The 21,795-nt window shown below is 41.5% G+C and overlaps 1 protein-coding gene across 3 annotated transcripts in view; it reads left to right on the top strand.

Annotated features, from left to right (window-relative positions):
* Positions 1-21,795, top strand: part of TAB2 (TGF-beta activated kinase 1 (MAP3K7) binding protein 2) — a 79,329-nt gene that overhangs the window by 32,000 nt on the left and 25,534 nt on the right. Inside the window, exon 2 of one of the 3 annotated variants that reach the window (XM_061624083.1) lies at positions 14,854-15,004. The exons of the other annotated variants lie outside the window; for them this stretch is intronic. The gene's annotated coding sequence lies outside the window, so the exon portion shown is untranslated. The remainder of the gene's footprint in view (positions 1-14,853; positions 15,005-21,795) is intronic. 3 annotated transcript variants of the gene reach the window in all.

Here is a 21,795-nt window from a genome sequence, read left to right on the forward strand (position 1 = left end):
AGATACAAGCCCTGAATACTTTAGAACATTGGATCATTCACACTGTGCTATGCCGACAGAAGCAGCAAGCACCTTACTACTTCCAAGTGCCTGCACAGCTGAGCCCAAAGTGAAAGTCTGACGGCCCCCTGCTCTTCTGGGCATGCCGGAGACTAGAACTGGAGGGGGATTGAGAGCATCCACAGATGTTGGCTATCTACTAAGGCCAGACAAAATTTGTGAACAAGGAAGAGTGAGATATAAATTTAATAAATAAATTAATGACATTGGCCTGGTTCAGACATCACAGTAAGCCAAACAGTGACTTAGCAGTACCATGCAAATGTGCTGGTTCCTGGAGCAGAGCTTGCACCCACTTTGCACCTTCCTAGTCGTTTAAGCTCATCTTAACCTGGAATTGTGTTTATGTGCTCTCCTCATCCACAATTTGTAAACAAGGTTTATTAACCCAAATGAGCAGTATGCTGATGCATGCTGCTCAAAACTCCCCACTTCACTTTTGGCCTTGCCACCCCAGGAACAAACTACAAGCCTTGGATTATTGTCTGAACCTGGACTCATGGTTTCTTCTAACCAAACAAATCATGAGAGGTAGCCAAGATTTGTTCTTGTGGTTTAACTTGACATGTGAATGAGGCCACTGACTATTAGAAACTATTAAATTTGTTTTTAAATATATTCCTTTGGGGAGACACCTTGTATTCTTACTTTGAAATTGTTACCCCAAAGCATGTTATTTAAAAATGTAAGGCTTGACCAGCAGGCTTGTGTTCCTTGACCTCTTGGGAGAGGAGCAGTAGATGTTTGGACAGTCCATGCAAATTGTAGCAGCTTGTATGCTGAGTGTCCAAAGTGCATACACTAAAATGGGAAATGGGAAAACTGAGCTCTGTTTGAGGTCTCTGTGGTGGCACAGGAGAACTGTGCCTGCCATGGACTGGATCAAGCCTAATAAAGTTGGACTTAGTTGTCAGGTTTCAGAAAACTGAAATGTTTTTGTCTGGATTTGAGTGTGTTTTCCAACCTTGTTTTCCAACTTTGTACTCATGAATGCTAGAAGCTTTTGAAAATGGAAGCTGAGGTATTTGGGACTCTATATCTGTTGCCCAGATTCCCTGTTTTCTGTGCTTTTTAACCGCTACTGCCTCCTTATTTTAGTAAACAACCATGAACATTGGTGTCATGTAGTGACCAAAAATGTAAGCTGTATTTATCATGAGAGTGAAACCCATACACCTCCATCAAGAATTATGTTTTGCTATGATGGTGACTGCTGAAATTGTGTGGCAGACTAGTGTTTAGTAGAATGCAGTGTTTCCTGATGATCTGTGTAAGCTGTAAATCTTGGCACCTCTGCTGGATTTGCAATTATCATTTGGAATATGTCTTCTCTTCTTGCCAGATACAATGCATGCCGTTGGCAGAAGCGTTTACCAAATCATGCAAGAAAGACAGTCATTAACATTTAACAGATTTTTAGATGTAGATAGTTTGCAGATGTATTCATTATAAACTTGCTTTGTAAAATTATTAAAGTTCAACTTATATATAGACAAGTTGGATAAAAACTGATTAAAAAAATCAAGATATTTTAAATTTAAATCAGTGTTTGTTTTTTTTAAAAAAAACATTAATACAGTAGGGCCCCGCTTTTTGGCGTTCTGCTAATACGGCACCAGCGGGGCGGGGGGCTGGAGCTCTCCGCACTCCAGCTGATCGCACCGGAGGAGGGGATCTTCTCCTCTTCTGGAACCTAACCTGCTGTGTGAGTGGGGCCCCTCTGTAAAACAGTAAATTTATCTCCCCTTCAATTCTATTACAAATATGTTAACACTTAGTCCCATTAAAATGAATTAATGGCTATATCACACTCACACACATTGAGTTACCTACCAATCAAACATGGGCATTAATTTCAGTTTTTCACGTGGATGAAGATGTGGATGCTTCTGAGGAATGATGACTCTGCTTAGCCCTAGCTACAAACTCTTGCTTCTTGGAAGTTCTGGACTTTCAGTTTCTGTTTCTCTGGCTAAAGTTACATGTACAAAGGAACAGGCTGGATGGAAATGAGATTGTTGTTCTGAGCTTATGTGGTAGTGACACAAGGCAAAGGAATTAGGACAGCAGTAATATAGAACAGTTGGAGGCAGAAAAGAAAGGAACGGTGGAGTGGACTGAAAGGAAAAAGGGAAGATATCATAGTACAGACACAGCTTCCAGTTCCTATATTCCCTCACATTTTTTCCACAGAAGAACTGTCATGGATTCTGGGTGTAAGGGAGAAGCTATCTGGGAATATTTTGAAGCAATTACTTCTCTGGCAAAAGGAAAATGTGCAAAGTATAAACAGTGCAAGTAGGAGATGCAGGGCCTAGTTGCAAGAATGATAACGAAACCTGCTTATTGGGAGAAAATGATGTAGATGAAGATGTGGATGTGTCTGAAGAACAATGTGGATCAACTGGTTAGTAAATCGAATAATTCACTTTGTAATGCATTATCTGAATGCATCATTTGTCAAGACTCTATGCCCTTTATTATTAATGTTATTTAACAAGCTGTTTGCTATGTTGGATATTAATAGGGGGGGAAAGCTTAGCTCCTTGTGGCTTGTGTAATCAGCTAACTAGGTTTAGAATCTATAACCCAAGTACAAAAAGATACAGTTAAGAGTTGCACTGGGTGTCATTTTATTATTTTATATTCCATAACATGCCCCTTATTTTGGAACATCATGGCAGACTATAATGGTGATGCTGTATTATTGCCTGTTTTACTTCAGCATAACTCAGCTTCCCTAGGGAACTCCATTTCCCCAAAAAACAAGCATTTGCAGCTTGACACAGGCAATATTATGTACTATTTCCTAAAATAATAAAAATCAGGTTATCTAAATTACCTTCCTTGTAAAATGCTATTTTCACACCTCCTTCGTCTTGATCCAATCCCGCTTTTCGTATGATATGTTCTGCATATAGATTAAACAAATAGGGTGATAAAATACACCCCTGTCTCACACCGTTTCCGAATGAAAACCAGTCGGTTTCTCCATATTCTGGCCTTACAGTAACCTCTTATCCAGAGTTGCGCATCAGGACAATCAGATGCTATGGCACCCCCATTTCTTTTAAAGCATTCCATAGTGTTTCGTGATCTACATAGTCAAAGGCTTTAAAGGCTTTTAATCTATAAAGCAGAGGGTGATTTCCTTCTGAAATTCCTTGGTCCATTCCATTAACCAACGTATGTTTGCGATCTGATCTCTGGTACCTCTTCCCTTTCTAAATTCAGCTTGGATATCTGGCATTTCTCGCTCCATATATGGTTAGAGCCTTTGTTGTAGAATCTTGAGCATTACTTTACTTGCATGGGATATTAAGGCCATAGTTCGAAAATTACTGCATTCCCTGGGATCTCCTTTCTTTGGAAGTGGGATGTATATTGAACGCTTCCAGTCCTTGGGCCATTGTTTTCTTTTCCATATTTGTTGACACATTTTTCTCAAAATGTGGACAGATCCAGTCTCGGTAATTTGTAGCAACTCTATTGGTATGCCATCTATTCCTGGTGATTTGTTTCTTCCAAGTATTTTAAGAGCAGCTTTCACCTCCCATTCTAAAATTTCTGGTTCTTCATCATATGGTTCCTCTGTGAATGAATCTGTCATCTCTTTTATAGAGTTGTTCAGTGTATTGCTTCCATATTCCCTTTTTTAAATGTCAGTCAGTCAGTGAGCTCCCCTGTTGATTATTCAACATCCTTACTCTTGGTTTAAATTTCTCTTTAATTTCTCTGTTCTTTTGGAATAGGGCTCTTGTTCTAACCCTTTTTGTTGTCCTCTTCTGTTTCTATACAATAGCTATTGTAATAGTTCTTTGTCCCAGTTACTAGTCACTGTATAGTTGCATTTAGGGTTCTAACTGTATTTCTATCTCCTTTTGCTTTTGCTTTCCTTCTCTCTTTAATCATTTTAAGATTTTTTTCAGTCATCCATTGAGGTCTTTCTCTCTTTTGAACTAGAGGTATTGTCTTTTTGCATTCTTCCCTCATAATGTCTCTGGCTTCACTCCATAGTTCTTCTGGTTCTCTATCAACTAAGATTAAAGCCTCCAATCTGTTCCTTATTTGATCTTTATATTCTTCTGTGATGCTATTTAAATTGTATTTTGGCATAATGATTGCTTTGTTCTTCTTGAGCTTTACTCTGATTTTCAATATTACCAGTTCATGATCTGTACCGCAATCTGCTCCTGGTCTTGTTTTTGCAGAAAGTATGGAACTTTTCCATCTTCTGCTACAAATTATATAATCCATTTGATTCCTATATTGCCCATTTGGTGATGTCCACATGTACAGTCGTCTTTTTGGTTGCTCAAAAAATGTATTTGCAAGAAACAAATTATTGGCTTCACAGAATCCAAAAAGTCTTTCTCCTGCTTCATTTGTATCTCCTAAGCCCCATTTCCCCACTATTCCTAGTTCTTCTCTGTTCCCTACTTTTGCATTCTAGTCCCCTATGATTATCAGCACATCTTGTTTTGTTGTGTGATCAATTTTTTCCTGTACTTCTGTGTAAAATCTTTCCAATTCCTCTTCTGCATTTGCTGTTGGAGTATAGACTTGGATGATGGTTATGTTAATAGGTTTTCTGTTAAATCTCATTGATATCACTCACTCAGACATTGCGTTATAGCTCCTAATTGCTTTTGCTACATCACTTCTCACTATTAAAGCAACCCCATTTCTTCTTAAATTCTCATTTCCTGCATAAAATAAAATAGTTGCCTGATTGAAAATGTCCCATTGCCATCCATTTTAATTCACTCATGCCATGTATTTTAATGTTGATACATTCCATTTCTTGCTTAACAGTTTCTAACTTTCCCTGGTTCATGCTTCTCACATTCCATGTTCCTATTGTGTAAGTCATAGAATCATAGAATAGTAGAGTTGGAAGGGGCCTATAAGGCCATCGAGTCCAACCCCCTGCTCAATGCAGGAATCCAAATCAAAGCATTCCCGACAGATGGCTGTCCAGCTGCCTCTTGAATGCCTCCAGCGTCGGAGAGCCCCCTACCTCTCTAGGTAATTGGTCCCATTGTCGTATGCCTCTAACAGTTAGGAAGTTTTTCCTGTCGTACAACTCCGGACTCTCCGTTCATATCTGTGCGCATCAGCCTCTGGGCTTCCTTTTGGCTTTGACCCAGCTGGATCATTAGTCACAGCGCTACTCACACTTGTCCTTTGTTCTTCCCCAGTAGCTTGGTGAGTGCCTTCTGACCTGGGGTCTCATCTTCCAGCACTATCTTGTGTTGTATTTTGGATACTCTGTTCATAGGGTTTTTGTGGTAAGAGGTATTCAGAGGTGGTTTACTATTGCCTTTCTCTGTGTTTGGATGCATCTACTGAATTTTAATGTCTTTGGTAATTTGTGGTATATATATTTTCATTTGGATATTCCAAAATTTTCCTAATTTTATCACAAGGCTACAGTAGGTTGCCAGAAAGTTCTAATTGTAACCTCTTCTGAATTAATTACAAGAGCTGGTTGTTTCTCCATAGTAAATTATTCCAAAATTCTGATGCCATATAGACTTCTGACAAAATTGTGGAGCAGCAGATTGACCTTGACAACTAGTTCAGTTTCTCCCAGGCAGTGGTATAGCTGAGCATGGCTGAAACGCTGCCATTTTTTCACAGCAACGATGATGTATAATAAATAATAATAATAAATAAATTTTATTTCTGAGTCGCCTATCTGGCCGAGTTAACGGCCACTCTAGGCGACGTACAACATGTAATAAAATACAATAAAAACAACAAGAACCACAATTCATCTAAACCCCACTCTTCCGACCACATTAAAACTAACCCATCCCAGAAATCCCATAGGCCTGCCTGAACAGCCAGGTCTTCAAGGCGGAAAGAAATCAATAACTGGAATCCATATTTTAATTCTAAAAACTTTAGCCTATTATATACACACACATGCACAATGATTTTCACAGTCAGCCTTTCAAACAAGGGTTTGGCTTTCTTACCACTTCTCAGGGAACAACAGTTGTTGCTTTCCTTAGAGTGAGGTAACCCGTAACAACATCAGAAGGAAGCATCTGAATGTAGGCAAATTCCTCAATAGTACTAAATCTCAGTTTGCTTTGTGGATCAGTATAGTTTGGAGAAATAATCTCCTGAGGTGCTATTTGCCAAGTAAGTTTTTTGCTGAGAGAAACCAATCAGTTAAGCTAGGCAGAGCTAAATTGAAAAATCCAAAATCCCTTTATTATGACCAATCAAAATGCCATAAAATAAATGAGCAAGCTTTTTAATCATGAAGCTGAATGTAAAAGCAAACGGGGGGGGGAGAGAGAGAGGTTGGCTTTTAATATTGAAGCCATCATGTCTGCACCGGTCAAAGTTCCTTCTTGTTGTATAGTTTTGGAAGAAGTGTGGCTATTAGGGTCATGGCAGTTGGCTTTTTGCGGGGGGGGGGGACTCATGAGTCAAATGGATAATGTGTGCTAATATAGAAATAGCAGCTCTTGGCCATTGAAGGCGCAAACAGCTGTGTGGTGGAGTGACTACACTTAAAATTTAGGGTGGTAGAAGTGGTCAGAAGTGCTTTTTAAGAAACAATGCAAAAAAAAAAGTATTTTGGCCCTTTTCAGATTCAGAACTGACACTCCTTTGTCATGCCCTCATATCTGAAGCTGAGCTACCCTAATGTGCTGATTGGGGGCTTCAACCGATGTTGAATGCAGTGCTGCTTCCTTTGCCAGAGGTGGTTCTTGGAATCTTGTTGACAAATGTTTTCCAGGATCTTCATTGGCTTGTCAGACTTCAGGGCACAACTGAAGGTGCTGATTTTGGTGTACAGAGCACTAAGCAGCTTGGGCACTATGTGCCTACAAGACGTCCATCTCCTCTCCATGCCACTTTAATTTCCAAAATCAACAATATGTATGCTGTTGACCTATACCATGTCTGCGCCAGGTTCATATGAGAAAGAAGTGGAAAGGCATTCTTGGTGGTTGCCCCAAACTGTGGGATTTGTTCCCATTGGAGATGTGCCTAAAACCAAAGCCAGGCATCTTCCAAAATTAATATAGGACCTTTTAGGGTTTTTTTATAAAAGAACCCGGTGATTTAAATTAAATCACTTTAAATTATTTTTTAAAGTTGTGAGTAAAGAGAGGATATGATTTTTCTTAAAACTATTTAAACCCATGTGGCTTCTTGTATTGGCATGCATGCATTCTGTGTTTCTTCTTGTTGAAAAGCCAAAGGTGTAATATGATCTTTGAGCCATGTTTGGTAAATACTAGTTTTGTGGATACATTATGTTCTGCTGTTAAGAGAAAAACACACTACCAAATATGTAGCTTATTTTGCCCTTCTTCACTTCAAATTGATAGATTTCTTTGGTGCCAAAGGAGGTGTCCGTCCCAGGGCTAATAGCATTTTCAAGGGGACAATTTTTGATGGGACCATAATGAGAAAAGGATTACCCATCCCACCCTGCACACTGATCACTAATTATCTCACATCCACCTGTGGCTGCTATGACTACAGGAGGAAATAGTCGCATCATACATTTGAACATTACAGCTGTTTGGGGCCTATATGTTGGAAGAAATGGTGCTTAACTTTTGTAGGCAGTGATTATCAGACCATCTGCATTTAAATGTAGGACTCTTCTTGGTTTGCTCCTTCATACACATTAGCTAAAGTCTCTCAAATTTGAGTAGTATTCCCATGTTTCTAGCATCTCCTTTGATCTCTGGGAAGTGGGAACGGAAGGACTTGCCTTTCTCTATGTTGGCTGCGTGGGCAAATATTCTAGATCTGAGAGAAAATACTGTGATAGTGTTTCTTTCTGCATCCATGTTGGAACTCCAATCCGCTTGGCTAGGATGTAGGATATTTCAGTGACTTGTTGTGGGGTATAAATAATTCCTGCTGTAAGTTTCTTGTTTCTCATCTCCAACAGTAAAGTGGACAACAGTGAACCAGTCTTTGAAGTCTCTCCTGCTCAATGGTGCTGAATGCTGAAGGAAGGTGGATCTCTATCTTCCTGAAAATACTAAAACTTCTCATTTCATTTCAGCTAGGTTACAGTAGGGACCCACTCATATGGTGGGTTACGTTCTGGACCCCCGCTGAAAAGCGAAAACTGCTGAAAAGCAGAAGTCATTGCATAAAATGGTGCGCAACGCTCGAAAACCAAACAGCGGAACAAGCGTTGTATGAGTGGGGCTTTAGTCTAATTGCATCTAACTGAGACCGCTGCATTAGCAAAGCACCGTAAAGCGGGGCCTTACTGTATTTCTAGTGTTACTATCAGTAACTATTTTTCTGTTACAACTTCAGTCCCAGACTTATATTGAGGACGACTATTCTCTCTCTCTCTCTCTCCCCCCCCCCCTTTTCTTTTTGTAACATCAGATTTATAATCGCAGCAATGCTTTGGTTTGACACACATGACATTTCCTTTGTTACTAAAATATTGCTTACTCTGAAATGTAATTTCACAAATGTTGAAGTATGTCTAGGCTTTTTAAAATACATTTGTAATTACATGTAAGTATAGAGTAACTCTTAAGAAAGACACTCTGCAGCAGAAATCAACATAATGTGTGATAATATCATAAGGTGGAGTGCTTTTTCTATAGTGTAAAATAAAGAAACTATTCCTGAAAAAGAGCTTTTGTTTGTGCATGCTGGATTTGTTGGCAATAAGGATACAATTGTCCATGCACTGGTAACTTTTAATCTGAATTACTGTAATGCACTCTGTGTGGGGCTGCCCTTGACATTGGTTTGGAAGCTGCAGCTGGTGCAAAGTGCGACTGCTCACTGGAGCAGGGTATCACCAACATGTTGCCTCACTGCTGAAAGAATTGCAGTGGCTGCCCATTAGCTACCAGGCTAAGTTCAAGGTTCTGGTTTTGGTGTACAAATTATTTATTTATTAATTAGATTTTTATACCGCCCCATAGCTGAAGCTCTCTGGGCGGTTCACAACATATAAACATCCAATACCCTATACAGCTGGGGACCAGGATACCTGAAAGATCGTCTTAGCCTAGAGTGGCCGTTCATTCGGCCAGATAGGCGGCCTAAAAATAAATTTTTATTTTATTATTATTATTATCTCTTAAATACCCAGTCGATCAGCGGGTGAGGGCCTCCTGCAGATGCCATTTTATCAGGTGGTCCGTTCCACACAACAGAGGAAGCGAGCCTTTAGTGTTGTGGCACCGATCATTTGGAATTCTAAAATAGACAGGCACCATCTCTGTTATCTTTTCGGTGCCTTTGTTTACCTTCCTCTTTCAGCAAGACTTTAAAGTAGAAACCTTATCCCAATCTGTGTCTGTGTTAGAATTGCTTTTTAAGACGTTTTGTTTTAATCTGTTTTAAAGTCTTTCGTTTTTAAGATATTTTAATGTGCTTTCAATGTTTTTGTTCGCTGTCCTGGCTCCTTCTATATATTATATATCTATATCTATGTCTGTCTGTCTATAATCTATCTATCTATATCTACATCTATCTATATCTATCTATTTATATATATCTATAGATATATCTATATCTATATATGGGTTTCCATACTCATGACATTGCCCATGGTGCTGGTCCCTCCTGCCACCAGTATGACTATCCTCCCTCAAGTGCCATCTCTAAGTTTGGAAGGATTGGTGCACCTTGTCTGAGTCATGCTGTGCTTGAGGTTGCTTGGTAAAAAGGTAAAGGTGTTCCTGCACTTGTAGTGCGAGTCGTTTCCGACTCTTAGGGTGACGTCTTGCGACGTTTTACTAGGCAGACCATATATATGGGGTGGGATTGCCAGTTCCTTCCCCGGCCTTTCTTTACCCCCCAGCATATGCTGGGTACTCATTTTACCGACCACGGATGGATGTAAGGCTGAGTGGCCCTCAACCCCTTTTACTGGAGATTCAACTTCCTCCTTCCGTTGGAATCGAACTCCGGCCATGAGCAGAACTTCGGCTGCGTTACCGCTGCTTACCACTCTGCGCCACATAAACACGATATAGCTACAGGGAGCCTCCCTACTGCAGTCCTGATACAAGAGGAGGGCTATTCTTAGTCTGTGTTGGTCTGTGCTTTGGAGGCACACCAAGGGACCTTGGAAGTACAGTACAACAAACAAGCTCCAGTCTGCCTCCTGGGGAAGCTTGGGGAAGAGATTGGCCTTTGTCATGCTTCAGAAGTGCCCTGTGTCTCTAAAGCTCATTGTGATGGCACTCATTGGGTAAGAGACACTGTCCTGCTGACTACAGACTTTGAGTAGTTGTCAAGGCTAGCAAAAAAATTAAGATCCCTGGCTACAATCAACATAGTGCTTTTATTATTTATTTTTGTTCTCTGATATGGTAGTGTGTCATTTAAATTTGCATGTCCATAGATGGTACTATTTCATGGCATACAAGCTTATTAGATAGTTTTGGAAGAAGTAACAGCAATTTTTGGATTATGTCTGTATTAAACTAGCTTTCATCTTGTATATCATGTTGAGTTTTAAGTATTTATTAGAACTGCATTGGAGACCATCTAGTCTAACCATCTACTCAATGTAGGATCTCCGGTGCCAGTTGCAACCACAAAATTCTTGTCAGATGAGCTGAGCAGGGATTAAAGCCCTGTGCAAAGGTGGCTGGTGAAGCAGTGCACGCATCCATGCTCAAAGAGGCATTTGCAAAGGTTTTAAGACAGTTTCTGTGCTCCCGTTTGCTCAGACGGAAGAGTAAGGGCTGTCTTAAAGTCTTTCCCAAGTCTCCCCATGTTTGCCTTTTAATTCTCTGTGATCAGAGAATGTACATGAAACCGTTGGGTGCAGTCAGCCGAAGCTTTGGAGTGCGTTGCCATCAGTATGCTGATGACACGCAGCTCTATTTCTCCTTTTCATCTTGTTCAGGTGAGGCTGTCAATGTGCTGAACCAGTGCCTGGCTGCGACAATGGACTGGATGAGGGCTAATATACTGAGGCTCAATCCAGACAAGACTGAGATGCTGCTAGTGGGTGGTTCTTCTGATCAGATGGTGGATGTCCAACCTGTTCTGGATGGGGTTGCACTCCCCCTGAAGAAGCAGGTTCGTAGCTTGGGGGTTCTCCTAGAACCATCTCTGTCACTTGAGGCTCAGGTAGCCTCGGTGGCACGGAGTGCCTTCTACCAACTTCGGTTGGTGGCCCAACTACATCCCTATCTGGACAGGGATAACCTGGCTTCAGTTGTCCATGCTCTGGTAACCTCCAAGTTAGATTACTGCAATGCGCTCTATGTGGAGCTGCCTTTGAAGACGGTTCGGAAACTGCAGCTTGTGCAAAATGCAGCAGCCAGATTGGTAACGGGGACCAGACGGTCCGAACAAATAAAACCGATTCTGGCCCGCTTGCATTGGCTGCCTGTATGTTTCCGAGCTCGATTCAAGGTGCTGGTTTTAACCTATAAAGCCTTACACGGTTTGGGACCACAATACCTGATGGAACGCCTCTCCCGATACGAACCCACCCGTACACTACGTTCAAGATCAAAGGCCCTCCTCCAGGTGCCTACTCCAAGGAAAGCTGGGATTGTGGCAACAGGGGAGAGGGCCTTCTCAATGGTGGCCCCCAAATTATGGAATTATTTTTTTGACGAGGTGCGCCTGGCGCCAACACTGTTTTGACCTTTTCGGCACCAGGTCAAGACTTTCCTCTTCTCCCAGGCATTTTAGCATGTGTTTGAAATTGTTTTTATATTGTTTTATATTGTTTTAAATTTTAAAATTGTGTTTTAAATTGTTTTTAAAATATGTGTTTTTAAAATATGTGTTTTAAATTGTATATTTGTTTTAATGTTTTTGATTGCTGTAAACCGCCCAGAGAGCTTTGGCTACGGGGCGGTATACAAGTGCAATAAATAACTGAATAAATAAAATCAGGGGAATTAAAGGGGGAGGGGAAGAGAAGTTTCTTCCTTCCGCCTTTAAGTCTCTGATCATAGAGGATCAAAAGGCAAGCACAGGGAGACTTGGAAAAGGATTTTGCCAGTTTCTCCCCCCTCCCCCCTTTAAGTCTCCAATCATGGAGACTTAAAGGCAGTGCAAGGGATTTGTAAAATTTGGCCCGCAAGACAGATCTTGATAAGGATTTGGTCCATGGAGCCAAAAAGGTTCCTTACCCTGTCATAGGACTTGGTTTCCAAGCCTCTCACCATCCTGATCACTTCCTCTGGGCACACTCCAGTTGGTGAAAATGTGGCACTCGGAACTGGACACAATTCTCCAGATGTGGCCTGACCAGCAGAGAATAGAGCAGAACGATTACTTCCTGTGATCTGAACATGATTAATTTTTTTAATGCAGTCTGAGAATGCATTAACTTTTTTTTTAAGCAGCTGCATTACATTCCTGGCTCGTATTCAGTTTGTGATCTACCAGGACACTTTGATCTCTTTCACACAAACTGCTGCCCAGCCAAGTCTTACCCAGTCCTATACTTTTTTCTCTTTTTTTGTACCAAAGTGCAGGACTTTACATCTCTCCATTTAATTTCATCCTATTGGTTTTGGCTTAGCATTCCTGCTTGTCAGTATCATGTTTACAAAGTACAAAGCCCTATGCAGCTTGGGACCAGGATACCTGAAAGATTGCCTTGCTCTTTATATACCCAGTTGATCACTGGGCTCTGTAGGTGAGAGCCTCCTGCAGATACCATCTTATCAGGAGGTCCGTTCCGTACAACTTAGGTAGTGGACCTTTAGTGTAGTGGCACTGACCCTTTGGAATTCTCTCCCCTTATGTATTAGACAGGTACTATCTCTGTTATCTTTTTGGTACCTACTGAAGACCTTCCTCTTTCAACAAGCCTTTTAAATAGAGACCTTATCCCTGTCTGCATCTGTGTTGGAAATGCTTTTTAAGATGTTTTAAAAGTTTTTTTAAAGATGCTTTTAAGATGTTTTCTTGTAATATGATTTTTAAGATGTTTTGTTTTTAAGATGTTTTAGAGTGCTTTCATTGTTTTTGTTGCTGCCCTGGACTCCTTCTGGGAAGAAGGGCAGGATATAAATTTAATAAATAAATATTTTGAATCGTCATTCTGTCTCCTGTGGTGTCAGCAATCCCAGCTTAATTTCATAAATATTCCCTCTCCGCACTGCCTTGTGGCACTCCACTCGAGATGTCCCTTGAGTTTGACACAGAGGCATTAATGGATACTTACTGAGTACAGTTGCCCAACCTGCTGTAGAGCCCCCTAATGGTGAATAGCTTGTCAATAACTTTGCTGCAAACAAGATCTACTGTGTCCACAGACGTACCATGATCCTCCAGACTATGCATTCATGTACCATGCGTGTCTTCACTAATGGTTCATTCATCATGGATCCGGTCAATTACCATCGACCACCCAGTAGTTAGATAATGCACATTTATGTACAATCAATTTTAGACAATGCGTTTCCTGTTATGCAACAGACTGAACAAGCAGGTGCAATTATGGGCACATTACAGTCTGGAATAAAATTTTATGAGTATATTAATAAGATCAGCATACTAATTCATGTCATTTATTGGTAGTTTGGGGAAGCTTAGATCTTGTTATCTATGAACAGACATTTGTTTACTTTTTATTGATTTTTCAGAGATTAATACAACTGAAGAGCTATGTATACTATACCCCTTTACAGTTGTGCTTGAGGCCTTAAGTTATTCTGCAGTTTTACTTGTTCCTCTCCCCTCTCCTCCTTGGGATCAAGGACTCCTTGGAGATTAAAATATTGCCCATAACTGGGTTGTGGTAGCATTTCTGTATCTGTAAGCAATACTGTAAACAGTGGTGTCTTACCTTTTAAAAGTGACTGATCTATTTGTACAACAGTTTGTCTTGGAAATGGAAATGGCCTGCTGTTCAAGTCAATCCCGACTTATGTTGACCCTACGAATAGGGTTTTCATGGTAAGCAGTATTCAGAGGTGGTTGACCATTGCCTTCCTCTGAGGCTGAGAGGCAGTGACTGGCCCAGTGAACTTCATGGCTGTGTGGAGATTCGAACCCTGGTCTCCCAGGTTGTAGTCCAACACTCTAGGATACTTAAATTTCCTTATCACAGAAAGCCTGATCTTTTGGGGAAGTAGGTTTGTCGTGTAAGAGCTCCAAATCAGCTTTGTTTGCGCAATCTGAATGTGCCAGTATATGACTAAATCCCACCCCAAAATAGTAACAGTATGGAAGCACCCATAATCTAATATGCAATGTCATATTTAATTTTTTGTTTTATTATAAATGACATTCAGGAACTTATGAAAAGTTCAATGGTATGATTTAAATAGGAAAATGAAGTTTTGAAACAGAATGCCAGCCCATTGATTATTAGACAGCCATAGCCAGAAGCCCACACAGTTAATAACAGTCTTAATTGATTAGAAAAAGCCATAATTGAATTTTATTTTTCCACAGAATAATTGTGAGTGGTGATACCAGGCCCCAGGAACAATTTAGGGACAGAGTAATGTGGAGGAACCAGCCCCTTTTGGGATTTCTAACTTGCTGGGCTCAATGCACTCTTTGGCATATACTCTAGGTAGGAAGAGACTAGTTTTGTGATGTGAAGAATTAATCTATTTTTGTGGGTGCTACTGAATGAATGAACACTTCTAACCCAGGGCTATCCATGCATGATAAACAGGTTGCTGCTGCATGTTTTTAAGAGATGGAGAATTTAAAAAAAGCAAAGTGCACAGCCCTCTTGGCCATGTCTTTAAAAATATTCTTATGTTTTATTACAACATTATGTTAAATAGTTGCATTTTATTTGTGTGAAGTCCATATGCTTCTCTCATATAGACATCTAGGTCAGGAAAATCCAGAAAAGATGCATGTACATGCAGGAAAAAACTGCACCACAGCCAGGGACTGTTTTGCTGCAGCGGTTCCCAGTGTTGAAGAGTCAGATTGCTTGTTCAGCTGATCAGCCGTGTGTCTCTCTTTGGCAATGGTTAGTGTTGCATTAAAAAGAGAAAACAAATTTCTGTCTGCATGCACAGTTGTTGTTTGCCCTGTTCTCCGAGCTCAGTGGTGTACAATATAACTTATTATGTATTTATTGATGTATTTGTATCCTGCATATCCTTATAGCAGCTTCCAGTAAATATAAGAATATAATAAGAAATAAGAAGAATATGTGAACTATAATAAGAACAGTATTAAAGAAGTATTTTAGAAAACCAACAATCCCACAGCAGCAGCATAAAAACCAAACAGCAACAAAATGGACATTTATTTACTTGTGCAAATTTATATACTGCTTATCATAAAGAATAGAAAAATGCTATGCAACAGAAAATCATAAAGTGCCATAAAACATAGATTTAGGAGGATACCTTTGGGAAAATGCAATATGTGCTTTCATAAACAAAGTTACCAAAAGTACCAATAAAAAACCTGCCCTACCACCCTATTTGAAAGCCTGGAGGAAAGAGAAGCTACGGACATCCGAGCCAACAGTGCCATAAATGATACATTAAGCCCAAGCAATTTTAATCTGCCATCTGAACAGGCTTCATGAAGTGGAGCGATGGATCTCTAGGGCAGTGAATTCTGTAATCTGGGCACCTCTGACAAAATGACCCCATCCTCCATATCTCCCAGGTCAGAGAGACCTGTAACATGGCCTCTCCTGTTGACTGCAGGGTGGGACAGGTTTCTGTAGGAGAAGATGGTCCTTCAAATATCAGGGTCCCAAACTAATTTAAGGGTATAAACATAAGAGCCAGCTCGTTGAACTGTTGCTAGAAACAGAATGGGAGCCAGAACAACTAATATATGGATGCAATATGGTTGAATGGTGGCATTCTTTGCTGCCCCATTGTGCACCAGTTGACAGGCTTTGTTTAGATATAGTAGGATATGCTTTCTCCAGGAAATGCTACAGGTGGAATACTAGCTTAAGGTGGTCAAAAGCACTCATGACCATAGCCACCACTTGAATGGTCCCAACTGTGTGCCTGCTCCTCCCCATCCAGAACAGGTCTTGGGGCAGCTCTCCCCACTACCATCAGTACTCTGACTTTGTTTGGATTAAACTTCAGTTTGTTAGGCCACATCCAGCCTTTCACTGATTTCAGTCACCTTTGCAAGAGTTTCATAGGTTCCCTACAGAAGAATTGGATTTAAAGCGGAGAGTGAGGAGAGAACAGGGTGTCAGCAGCAGCCTAAGAGCCAACACCCATGCAGACAAACAGAAATTGCCAGTACCACCTTCTGAGACCTGCCCTCCAGGAATGATCAAAACAGTATTGAAATGGTTTTCCCAGTACTGAGCACAGTTGCTCAGTGCTACTGGCAGTTGATGTAGTTCAGTGCCATTGAAATTAGTGTGAATATTTATTTCCCCATGGGCTTAATGGCAAAGTGAGTTCCATTAACTTTTACAGTTTCAGAAACCTACACAATAGGTCTGTAGTGGCATCCTCTCTCTAGTTGGAGAAGGGGTTTGGCCACTCTAGCACAAAGATGCTAGAATGTCTCTGAACAGCAGAAGACCTGCTGGGGGTAAGGAACAATGACCTCTCTGTTATCACTGGCTTTTGCAGAAGCAGTGAGGAATTACTTGTACCTTCTAAAAGTGTCCATCATGAAGGCAGACAAAAACTCTTAACTTCCTGAATTCTCTGCAGCTGGAAAATACAGGAAGGGGTGGTTTCTTTCTCTTTGGCTGGAGGAATCAATGTGACCACAAGTATTGGCTGGCTGGATCCCTGCTCAGTCTTCACCTCTATGATTTGCCCAGTAAACTTGTATAGAATGTAACAGCTGCTCTCCTTCTGCTTTTTTAATGGTTGCATGCCATTTCTTGATTTGATCCATTTAACTAATATATAGAGATACTTTTTAATACTCTCTCAAATACTTATTTCTATTTCTTGTTGGATTAAAGGTGTTTACTTTTCAGTTTATTACATTTTTGCTTCTGTTTTGTTGAGCTTCATTTTTGTCTGACAATATAATTTTTAACAGTTTAAGAACTAAAGCATAAAAGTTGCAAAACTTAATTTCATATCACATGACATTTGATTTTCAGATAGCTTCTAACCTACTTCTAGGAGAGAGGATAACTCTGGGCAAGATCATGAAAAAATTATAATCTTAATTAATACATTTTCCTTTAAGTTTGCAAAATGGACTACAGTCTCTAATTTTTGCAGGGTGCGTGTATAGAATAAATAGGTTTTGCCTAAAGCATTATTATGTTTTTAAAGAGGAAATGTTACTTATGATTTTAGAGTTAAGAAGGTCAGGATTATTGATTAGGAAAACATTGCCTGGTCTCTTTGTTTGTATTAATTTTCATAACTGTTGTATATCATAGGTCAGAGGCCTAACACTGTATATTGTCAAATCTATAAAAATGTGACAGTCCTGGAGTTGTTTCACGTGTTGCTAAACTGGCCCATGCAAGTTCTCTTTCCAAAATGTGAAGTTCTGTCCTGAATTTGCACTGCTCAAAACTGTAGATTCCCCAATAAACCATTCAGTTGGCCCCTGCCTAGGACCTCTGGAAAAATATGTAGAAACTACTTGGGACAGTGAAATTGCTACTGAATAAAGAAATAACACTAAAAATTCATTGTTCATAGAAACTATGCATCAGATGGGGTGGCTAGCTTGGAACAGTGGTATTACAGTTGTTAGAGAATTAGAGAATAAGATAGAGTGAATATGATACAGTATGTGTGGTAACATGTAGTTGGACTTTTAGTGAAGTAGTTGTATGACTGCCCCACACAAATGAAAATGGACTGCCTTCAAGTCAGTCCCGACTTATGGCTACCCTATGAATAGGGTTTTCATGGTAAGCGGTATTCAGAGGGGGTTTACCATTGCCTCCCTCTGAGCTGGCTAGGGCCTGCTCAGCTTGCCACAGCTGCACAAGCCAGCCCCTTCCTTGTCCGCAACCACCAGCTGGGGGGCAACTGGGCTCCTTGGGACTATGCAGTTTGCCCACGGCTGCACAAGTGGCAGGTCATGTAACCCCTGAGCCACTCACTGTGGGGGTGATCTTTGGCTGGCCCTTGACACCCAGGAGACATGAGCGGGGATTTGAACTCACAGACTCTGGACTCCCAGCCAGGTTCTCCTCCCTGCTGTGCTATACCAGCTGTTGCCCCACACAAAGTGATGTGTAAAAACTAACAATATACAGATATGTTACCATAATTTCATTTGTGCTGAAACGTCACTGGGGAAAGTTCCTGGTTCATAACAGAGGTGTTCCACAATTAATTGATTAGTTCAAGTGTTGACTTATTCCAAATTGAACTTTGATACATGTTGATGTTGGAGAGGCTCAGTTGTTTCTCGGACACTTCACTGTTGCTGGTATGCTCAGTAGAAGTTCCAGGTATATGAACTGATGCCTCCATGTTGGGCCTTTGAGATGGCCACTGCAATTGCAGCAGTCATGGCAGCTGTCTTTCAAACCACCTCAATCACACAAACTCTGTTATCACTCCTCCTCCCTAAATCAAAAGTTGATTTGATTTAAATCATGATTTAAATTGCTTCTCCGAATGATTCAATTTTAATGATTTAAATCACTAGTGAGGAAGTTTCTTTCTTTCCAGCCACCCTACAATAGGTTACTCAGGACAGCTCACAATAAAAACACAAAAAAGATTAAAATAGATAAAAATACATAAAATACAGTTGAGAAATATTGGGGAGTGATACTAAAAGGAACTACAAAAGTAAAACTAAAAAAGGGGGAGGGAAATAAAATCAGTTTCAGACTCTACCTTCAGTCACTCCCAAAGGCTGTCCTGAACAAGATGGTTTTCAGAAGCAGACCATCAGGGAGTGAGCAGATCAGACTTCTTTTTAGTAGAAGTACATTATTGTTTAATATAACCTCAATACATATTCAGAGATCTAGGTTTCATTAGAAGGTAGGTACATACTAAGCAATTATGCTGAATTGTTTTCAGATTAATTTTCATCAAAAATAGGATAATAATTTGGACAGTTTAGTACTAAAGCAGAATGAATTTGGTAAGTCATTTACAAAATGAACTAGCTTCAACTGTTCACATAATCATGATATTTTTGTCATGATGTGCCAGAATCACCACCACCAAATAGGATTTTAAATTGTACTAATAAGATTGTTTATTCTTCTGGTTAGTTTTCTTATTCAACAAACAACATTAACAAAACATGCAGATGTATTTCCCTTCTATAGTGGAGGATACATTTATTTATTTATTTATTTATTTATTTCATTTTTAAACCGCCCATAGCGAATAGCTCTCTGGGCGGTGAACAAAACAAGATTAAAATATAATATTACAATAAAATTACAATAAAATCAGCAACAAGTTAAACGGGGAAAAAAAATTAAATGAAACACATTGAACATTAAAATGCCTGGGAGTATAGCCAGGTCTTAACCTGGTGCCTAAAAGAAAGTACCGAAGGCGCCAGGCGTATCTCCACAGGTAGGCTGTTCCACAGTTCGGGGGCCACCACAGAAAAGGCCCTAGATCTAATAACAATCCTCCGGGCATCCTGATGAGTTGGTACCCGGAGGAGGGCCTTGGATACTGAACGAAGTGAACGGGTAGGTTCATAGTGGGAGAGGCGTTCCACAAGGTATTGTGGTCCCACACCGTGTAAGGCTTTATAGGTCAAAACCAGCACCTTGAATCTGGCTCAGAAACAAATAGGCAGCCAGTGCAGGCGGGCCAGGACAGGTGTTATATGCGCAGACCAGCGGGTCCTCGTTAACAACCTGGCTGCCGCATTTTGCACTAGCTGAAGTTTCCGAACGGTCTTCAAGGGCAGCCCTACATAGAGCGCATTACAGTAGTCCAGTCTAGAGGTTACCAGAGCGTGAACAACTGAGGCGAGATCGTCACTGTCCAGATAGGGGCGTAGTTGGGCTACTAAGCGAAGATGGTAAAACGCATTCCGTGCCACCGAGGCCACTTGAGCCTCAAGCGACAAGGAAGGGTCAAAAAGGACCCCCAAGCTACGAACCTGTTCCTTCAAGGGGAGTGTAACCCCATCTAGAACAGGATGAACATCCACCATCTGGGCAGGTAAAGAGCTCACCAACAGTGTCTCAGTCTTGTCTGGATTAAGTTTCAGTTTATTAGCTCTCATCCAGTCCATTATCGCGGTCAGGCAACGGTTCAGCACATCAACAGCCTCACCTGAAGAAGGTGAAAAGGAGAAGTAGAGTTGCGTGTCATCAGCGTACTGATGGCAACGCACTCCAAAACTCCTGATGACCGCACCCAGAGGCTGCATGTAGATGTTAAAGAGCATGGGGGACAAGACCGACTCCTGAGGGACTCCACAATGGAGAGTCCAGGGTGTCGAGCAATGTTCCCCAAGCACTACCTTCTGGCGACGATCCGCTAAGTAGGAGCAGAGCCACTGCCAAGCAGTGCCCCCAACTCCCAACTCCGCGAGCCTCCCCAGAAGGATACCATGGTCGATGGTATCAAACGCCGCTGAGAGATCAAGGAGAATCAACAGGGTCACACTCCCCCTGTCCCTCTCCCGACAAAGGTCATCATACAGGGCGACCAAGGCTGTTTCAGTGCCAAAACCAGGCCTAAAACCAGATTGAAATGGATCCAGATAATCGGTTTCATCCAAGAGCGCCTGGAGCTGGCCAGCGACCACCTGCTCCAGGACCTTGCCCAAAAAAGGGACATTCGCCACCGGTCTATAGTTGTTCAAAATATCTGGGTCCAAAGAAGGTTTCTTTAGAAGAGGTCTCACTACTGCCTCCTTGAGACTACCAGGGACTACTCCCTCTCTCAAGGAGGCGTTTATCACCTCTTTGGCCCAGCCAGTGGTTACAGCCCTGCTGGCCTTCACCAGCCAAGATGGGCAAGGATCAAGGGCAGACGTGGTCGCCCACACCATTCCAAGCACCTTGTCCACTTCCTCGAGCTGCACCAACTGAAACTCATCCAACAATGAAGGACAAGACCGCGCTCTGGACACTTCAATGGAGTCATCTGTCATAACATCAGAGTCTAAGTCCCGACGGATGCAAGCGATCTTATCCTGGAAGTGCTCCGCAAATTCGTTGCAGCGAGCTTCCGATGTTTCCTTAGTATCAGGAGGGCCAGAATGTAAAAGCCCTCGTACCACCCTAAAAAGCTCTGTTGGGCGGCAAAGAGATGATCTAATGGTGGCAGCAAAATATGACTTTTTTGCCGCCCTAACCACTTTTACATACAACTTAGTGGAAGCACTCACCAAAGAATGACTACATCTGTCAGGAGTTCGCCTCCACCTGCACTCTAGCCTCCTTCTCTCTTGCTTCATCACTCTCAGCTCCGGGGTATACCACGGTGCTGTTTGAGTTCTGCATTGAAGGGGGCGCGTGGGAGCGATCATGTCAATGGCCCGGGTCATCTCCGCATTCCACAGATCGACCATGGCCTCGACAGGAGCGCCAGTGCTATCAGCCGGAAAAACTCCCAGAGCGCTCTGGAAAGCAACAGGATCCATAAGCCTCCGGGAGCGGACCAACTTAATAGGTCCCCCACCTCTGCAGAGGGAAAGGGTTGCCATGAGTCTAAAGCTCAGCAAGCGGTGATCTGTCCATGACAATGGAGTAGATGAAAAATACCCCACCCTCAGATCACCATCTCCATGACCAGTGGCGAAGATCAAATCAAGAGTATGTCCTGATACATGCGTCGGGCCAGTAGCAACTTGAGACAGCCCCATGGTTGTCATGGAGGCCATGAAGTCCTGAGCTGCCCC

The sequence above is a fragment of the Rhineura floridana genome, chromosome 4 (assembly GCF_030035675.1).
Source record: "Rhineura floridana isolate rRhiFlo1 chromosome 4, rRhiFlo1.hap2, whole genome shotgun sequence".
Taxonomy (NCBI): Eukaryota; Metazoa; Chordata; class Lepidosauria; order Squamata; family Rhineuridae; genus Rhineura; species Rhineura floridana.